This window comes from Anolis carolinensis, chromosome 2, assembly GCF_035594765.1.
Source record: "Anolis carolinensis isolate JA03-04 chromosome 2, rAnoCar3.1.pri, whole genome shotgun sequence".
Taxonomy (NCBI): domain Eukaryota; kingdom Metazoa; phylum Chordata; class Lepidosauria; order Squamata; family Dactyloidae; genus Anolis; species Anolis carolinensis.
In genome coordinates, this window is record NC_085842.1 from 9,309,112 (window position 1) to 9,316,719 (window position 7,608).

At 46.7% G+C, this 7,608-nt stretch overlaps 1 pseudogene; it reads right to left on the reverse strand.

Moving 5' to 3' along the window:
• Positions 1 to 5,198: 5,198 nt before the first annotated feature.
• Positions 5,199 to 6,737, reverse strand: LOC134296942 (zinc finger protein 93-like; annotated as a pseudogene).
• Between the last annotated feature and the right edge of the window lie 871 nt (positions 6,738 to 7,608).

Consider the following 7,608-nt stretch of genomic DNA (forward strand, 5'->3'; position numbering starts at 1 on the left):
GGCCCTTCAACACAGCTATATAACCCATTTATAATCTTATATTATCTGCTTTGCACTGGATTATCTTGACTCCACACTACCATATAATCCACTTCAGTGTGCATTTTATACAGCTGTGAAGAAGGAGCCTCATATAATTGTCAGGATCTCCAATCCTTGACATCTCTGCTCAGCGGACAAAGAACAGATGCCAGCCATAAAGCAGGCCGGCCATAAAACATCAATTACCCTCTGGTATGTAAGAGTCCCTATATATGTGGCACAAAAGAAGGTTCTGGTATTCAGTACAATAAAACTTGTTGGAATCTACCCGCGTGTGTCTTGGTGCTTTCTTTGGAAGACGGACCCACAGCACAACTGGGAGAAGAGAACCCGACAATAATCCAGTTCTGAGCAGATAATATAAGATTATCAATATACAGCAGAGTCTCACTTATCCAACATAAACAGGCCGGCAGGATAAGTGAATATGTTGGATAATAAGAAGGGATTCAGGAAAAGCCAATTAAACATCAAATTAGGTCATCGTTATACAAATTAAGCACCAAAACATCATATTATACAACAAATTTGACAGAAAAAGTAGTTCCATGCTCAGTAATGCTATGTAGTATTTACAGTAGATTCTCACTTATCCAACACTCGCTTATCCAACGTTCTGGATTATCCAACGCATTTTTGTAGTCAATGCTTTCAATATATCGTGATATTTTGGTGCTAAATTCATAAATACAGTAATTACTATATAGCATTACTGTGTACTGAACTACTTTTTCTGACAAATTTGTTATCTAACATGATGTTTTGGTGCTTAATTTGTAAAATCATAACTTAATTTGATGTTTAATAGGGTTATCCTTAAATCCTCATTATCCAACATATTCGCTTATCCAACGTTCAGCCGGCCCATTTATGTTGGATAAGTGAGACTCTACTGTACTGTATTTACAAATTTACCACTAAAATATCACAATGAATTTAAAACACTGACTACAAAAACATTGATTATGAAAAGGCAGACTGCGTTGGATAATCCAGAACATTGTATAAGCGAATGTTGGATAAGTGAGATTCTTCTTTAATATGAAATAATTACTGGGATAGAATAATACAGAACAATATAATCTCTAAAACCAGGACAGTAAATAAACAGGGGAATTCTACACAGGAAACAATCAGGGCCAGCTAACACCTCCCAACAAAGTATTCCCATCATCAAAGTCTGGCAAATCCTGTTTTCTCAGGACCACAGACAGTAGAAGCACATAAAATATCGCAAACAACACCACTCTGAAAACAAGGGAATTCCAGACAGGAAACAATCAGGGCCAGCTAACACCTCCCAACAAAGTATTCCCATCATTAAAGTCTGGAAAATCCTCTGTTTTCTCAGGGCCACAGACAGTAGAAGCACATAAAATATCGCAAACAACACCACTCTGAAAACAAGGGAATTCCAGACAGGAAACAATCAGGGCCAGCTAACACCTCCCAACAAAAAATTCACTCAGGGAGGAAACAGCCAGGCTTTAAAGCTGCAAGGCCATTACATCCTAATCATTTTTCCTAATTGCAGCATTCATACTTGCCTCCAACAAACAAAATAAAACCAATCAGAAATATTGTATATTCACAACCTTTAGGAAATAATATCCCCTGATGGCGCAGCGTGTTAAAGCGCTGAGCTGCTGAACTTCTGGACCGAAAGGCCACAGGTTTGAATTGGGGGAGTGGAGAGAGCCCCCACTGTTAGCCCCAGCTTCTGCCAACCCAGAAGTTCGAAAACATGCAAATGTGAGTGCATCAATAGGTACTGCTCCAGCGGGAAGGTAACACCGCTCCATGTAGTCATCCCACATGACCTTGGAGGAGTCTACGGACAACGCCGGCTCTTCGGCTTAGAAATGGAGATGAGCACCAACCTCCAGAGTAAGACACAACTGGACTTAATGTCTGGGGAAAACCTTTACCCTTGACCTTAACTACCACCAATTCCTCAATACTTTATTTCCCAGACCACCAGACTTCACCACAGCAACGCGTGGCCGGGCACAGCTAGTCTGATTATATATATAAAAGGAAAAAATAAAAATAAACGGTTTCAGAAGGGTAGCTGTTGCAAGTTGTCAACAAGTGGGCATAGTGTGACTCTGGGCCTTGGTGGTGAATATAACGTATCTCCCTCTGAGTGCCTCTGCAGGTCCTGGCTGGCTCCCTTCAGCAAGAACTGCAGGCCATGGGCTCGTGAGAGAAGATGGGGTTTGCGGAGGTATGGAGATGGCAGAAAGGGGTGTCTGGGGCCGAGGGTGTTCTCGGTGGGCCGCCTGCTTCCCAGATCGGGGCATCAGTGGATATTGGGGCCCACGGATACCAGGGCCAGACCTGTGGATTAGGGGTCCCGTGTGTTTTATAAATTTCCGGAAAAGGGGGTGGGTGTTGTGTGTTTTTACTCTTCTTCTCCTTCCACCCCTCCCTAACACTGACAACTTGTGCAGGCCTCACCTAAACAATAGAAATAATTTCCTGATACCTGGAGTCCATAAGAGTCTCCTTTGGAGGTTTGTAAGCAGAGACGGCATGTCCATCTGTTGGGGGTGCTTTGGTTGTTTATTCCTGCATAGTCTGAGGATGAGGAGCCCCTCAGCACACAATCAGGACTGACTGGGAGGAGGAGGAGAGGTGTGTTCTTTCGCCATAAAACCATGGATCCCGTGGGTCGTGGAGTCCAGCCCCATTCTGCCCCAAGCAGCGTCACCAGCCAGACCATCCTCCGCAAGTCGCTCTCCAGCCCCTTTTGGGGGTCACCCAGAGAGAGGAACCTCTCCCCTCCCTCTCGAGGTCCCTGCCTTCTTACCCAAGCCAGAGATTCACAGAATAGTATATTTGGAAGAGACCACGAGGGCCATCTAGTCCAACCCCCTTCTGCCAGGCAGGAAAAGCAGAAGCCCCGCAGGGTTCAGTACTGTCTCCCACGCTGTGTAACATCTACATGAAGCCGTTGGGAGAGATCATCCAAAGTTCTGGAGTTCAGCGTCATCTGTACGCAGATGACGTTTAACTCTATCCCTCCTTCCCACCTGATACTAAGGAGGCTGTTCAGGTCCTGAACCGGTGCTTGGCTGCTGTGGATGAGGGCGAACACATTGAAATTGAGTCCAGACAAGACAGAGGTCCTCCTGGTCAGTCGCAAGGCCGAAGAGGGCACAGGGTCACAGCCTGTGTTGGGCGGGGTCTCACTCCCCCTGAAGGCACAGGTTCACACCTTGGGAGTTCTTCTCCTGGACTCATCGCTGAGCCTGGAAACCCGGCCAAGGGAGCTTTTGCGCTATTAAAACTTGTGCACAGCTGTGCACATACCTTGAGGTCTGACTTGGCCACAGTGGTCCAGGCTCTTGTTACATCCTGATTAGATTACTGCAATGCGCTCTATGTGGGACTGCCTTTGAAGATTCTTCAGAAGCTGCAACTGGTGCAACGGGCTACAGCCAGACTGCTCATCGGAGCTGCATACCGGGAGCACACAACCCCCCTGTTGTGCCAGCTCCACTGGCTGCCAGTTTGCTACCGAGCCCAATTCAAAGTGCTGGCTTTAGCCTATCCAGCCCTAAATGGTTCTGGCCCAGCTTACCTGTCCAAACGTATCTCCCCTTATGAACCATCTCGGAGTCTACGATCGTCTGGGGAGGCCCTGCTCTCAATCAATCAATCAAAGGAAGGGAAGAGGAGAGAAGAGAAAAAGGAAGGAAGGGCAAGAAAAAAGAAGGAAAAGGAAATGAGGTGAAGAAAAAAGGAAGGAAGGACAAGAGAAAAGGCAAAGGGAAGGAAAGGAAAGGAAGAGAAAAAGGATGGAAGAGGAAGAGAAAAGGCGGCAAAGGGCAGGATGGGAAGGGAGGAGAAAAAGGAAGGAAGGAAGGAAGGAAGGAAGGAAGGAAGGAAGGAAGGAAGGAAGGAAGGAAGGAAGGAAGGAAGGAAGGAAGGGCAAGGGAAAAGAGGGTAAAGGGAAGGATGGGAAGGGAAGAGAAAAAGGAGGGAAGGAAGGAAGGAAGCAAGGGAAAAGAGGGTAAAGGGAAGGATGGGAAGGGAAGAGAAAAAGGAAGGAAGGAAGGGCAAGGGAAAAGAGAGTAAAGGGAAGGATGGGAAGGGAGGAGAAAAAGGAAGGAAGGAAGGAAGGAAGGAAGGAAGGAAGGAAGGAAGGAAGGAAGGGCAAGGAAAAAGAGGGTAAAGGGAAGGATGGGAAGGGAAGAGAAAAAGGAAGGAAGGAAGGAAGGAAGGAAGGAAGGAAGGAAGGAAGGAAGGAAGGAAGGAAGGAAGGAAGGGCAAGGGAAAAGAGGGTAAAGGGAAGGATGGGAAGGGAAGAGAAAAAGGAAGGAAGGAAGGGCAAGGGAAAAGAGAGTAAAGGGAAGGATGGGAAGGGAGGAGAAAAAGGAAGGAAGGAAGGAAGGAAGGAAGGAAGGAAGGAAGGAAGGAAGGAAGGAAGGAAGGAAGGAAGGAAGGGCAAGGAAAAAGAGGGTAAAGGGAAGGATGGGAAGGGAAGAGAAAAAGGAAGAAAGGAAGGAAGGGCGGGCAAGGGAAAAGAGAGTAAAGGGAAGGATGGGAAGGGAAGAGAAAAAGGAAGGAAGGAAGGGCAAGGGAAAAGAGGGTAAAGGGAAGGATGGGAAGGGAAGAGAAAAAGGAAGGAAGGAAGGAAGGGCAAGGGAAAAGATAGTAAAGGGGAGGATGGGAAGGGAAAAGAAAAAGCAAGGAAGGAAGGAAGGAAGGAAGGAAGGAAGGAAGGAAGGAAGGAAGGAAGGAAGGAAGGAAGGAAGGGCAAGGGAAAAGAAGGTAAAGGGAAGGGACAAGAAGACAAAGATAGAAGGAAAGAAGGAAGAGAAGACAAGGATAGAAAGAACAAAGAAAAGAAAAGGGAAGGAAGGGCAAGAGAAAAGGCGGCAAAGGAAGAGAAGGTTTGAAGGCAGACCATATTTTAGTTCTTGCAAACCACTGGTGGTCTATGGACCACTGGTTGGGAACCACTGTCTTAAAGGGAAGGGGCTAACTCTGGATCCCTCCCATTACGGATATTTACAATATGCAAACTAACCACTCCTGACTAAAGAGGAAAACAGAGGATGTTTCTGTAGGGAAACAACGTTCACAAACTGGACATTTGCAACCAAGGTGGAAATGGAGCTGGAAACTAAGCCCAAAGGAACAACTGATGGAATCATATTTGGTTTATTTCTTTTCAGATGAGGTGACAAGACAATCATATTTAACGCTCTGAAGCAGTGGTCCTCAGCCTGTGGGTCCCCGGGTGTTTTGGCCTACAACTCCCAGAAATCCCAGCCAGTTTACCTGCTGTTAGGCTTTATGGAAGTTGAAGGCCAAAACATCTGGGGAACCACGGGTTGAGAACCACTGCTCTGAGGGATTGTCAAACAGAGCTTGCTTTCTGCTGCTCCAGAGAACAGAGGACGGGGACTCCACCAAATCTGACACAGAACTTCTCAGAGGGTCCTGTTTAAATCAGACATTTACCCACAATGGCTGTTCTTTAACCTGTATGTGTTCTCTGGTGCTGGTTAAGAGCTGAACTCTGAGTAAAACATTTTCCACATTCATGGCATTTGTATGGTTTCTCTCCTGTGTAGAGTCTTTTGTGCCTTGCCAAGTGTGAACTGTCAGCAAAACACTTCCCACACTCCTGGCATTGGTATGGCTTCTCTCCTGTGTGGAGTCTTTTGTGTTTCACCAAGGCTGAACTGTCAGCAAAACACTTCCCACACTCCTGGCATTGGTATGGCTTCTCTCCTGTGTGGAGTCTTTTGTGCCTTGCCAAGTGTGAACTGGAAGCAAAACACTTCCCACACTCCTGGCATTGGTATGGCTTCTCTCCTGTGTGGAGTCTTTTGTGCCTTGCCAAGTGTGAACTGGAAGCAAAACACTTCCCACACTCCTGGCATTGGTATGGCTTCTCTCCTGTGTGGAGTCTTTTGTGCCTCACCAAGTGTGAACTGGAAGCAAAACACTTCCCACTCCTGGCATTGGTATGGCTTCTCTCCTGTGTGGAGTCTTTTGTGTTTCACCAAGTCTGAACTGGAAGCAAAACATTTCCCACACTCCTGGCATTTGTATGGCTTCTCTCCTGTGTGGAGTCTTTTGTGGCTCGCCAAGGTTGAACTGGTAGTAAAACATTTCCCACACTCTTGGCATTGGTATGGCTTCTCTCCTGTGTGGAGTCTTTTGTGTTTCACCAAGTCTGAACTGGAAGCAAAACATTTCCCACACTCCTGGCATTTGTATGGCTTCTCTCCTGTGTGGAGTCTTTTGTGGCTCACCAAGGCTGAACTGTCAGCAAAACATTTCCCACACTCCTGGCATTTGTATGGCTTCTTTCCTGTGTGGAGTCTTTTGAGCCTCACCAAGGCTGAACTGGAAACAAAACACTTCCCACACTCCTGGCATCTGTATGGTTCCTGACCTGTGTGAAATTTCTTGTGTTTCACCACACATTTTGCAGATACTTTCCCTTTAAGATGGCTTTTCCCAGCATCGAGTGTCTTGTGAAGCACACGTGCCATATTTTGGGTAAAACACTGCCCACATACATTGCATTTGTTGGGCCTTTCTCTGGCAGAACCTCCATCTTCTCTGTGGGCTTGCTGGTCTCGACGAAGGCCCTCGTTGTGTCCCAAATGCTTCCTGTACTTGGTGCATACATGGCTCTTCTCCCCGTTATCTACTGTGAAGAAGAACAGAAACAATCATTCCTCAGTGTGAGTGATAAGGAAATGGGATAAGAAGTGGACTGAAATGAGCCTCAAAACAACACAGACATGGAGGAAAAGAAGATATACATGTTGTCCTTTCCCCACCCCTTGTTCAGTAAAGACGGGCACTGGTTGACTGCCTGGAGCCGCCAAGAGAGAGATGAGTAGCATATGCTCCTGAGGCTCCCTGTTGCTCAGCCCAGCCTGGTTTTTTATTCCGTCTCCTTCTCTCTATTATGAGGTCTAATGCTGCCGTTTTATCTACAGCAATTGCTGCATTTTATTGTTTTTACCAGGGGGTACTGTGAATTTAAGATGTTGTGTTGACTGTTTATTGCCTATGTTTTGTTTTGCACTTGTATTTTGTGCCACACCTTGAGTGTTTTGTGAGCCGCCCCAAGTCCCTCTCGGAGATGGTGGCGGGATATAAATAAAGTTGTTGTTGTTGTTACTACTACTACTACTACTACTACTACTTAGGAGCTCCTGATCTGCTGAACTGTGGTTGTTGCTGCTTTTCCCTTTTTGACTGCTTTGTCCTTTTTTGAAATGGCAACAGACCCATAACCCGGACCCTCTACTCGGCAGAGAGGGCCGTCCTGCGAAAGGAGGACGTCTGCAGGGAGGGATTGGCGGAGGCCGTGCAGAAGACGCTCCAGGCCGAAGTGGAGAAGGACCAGCAGGTGCCAAAAGGTGAGGCGGACGTGGGAGTAGCATGGGTATGTTTAGCTGAGAGGGAAAGAAAGGCCGAGGGGACAGGAGAGCCAATATGGGGAAGGATGTCCCATTGAGGAGAAAAGGGCAAGTTTTTCCTGCTGCTCTGGAGACTAAAATACTTACTTAGGCGATCCCTCGTAGT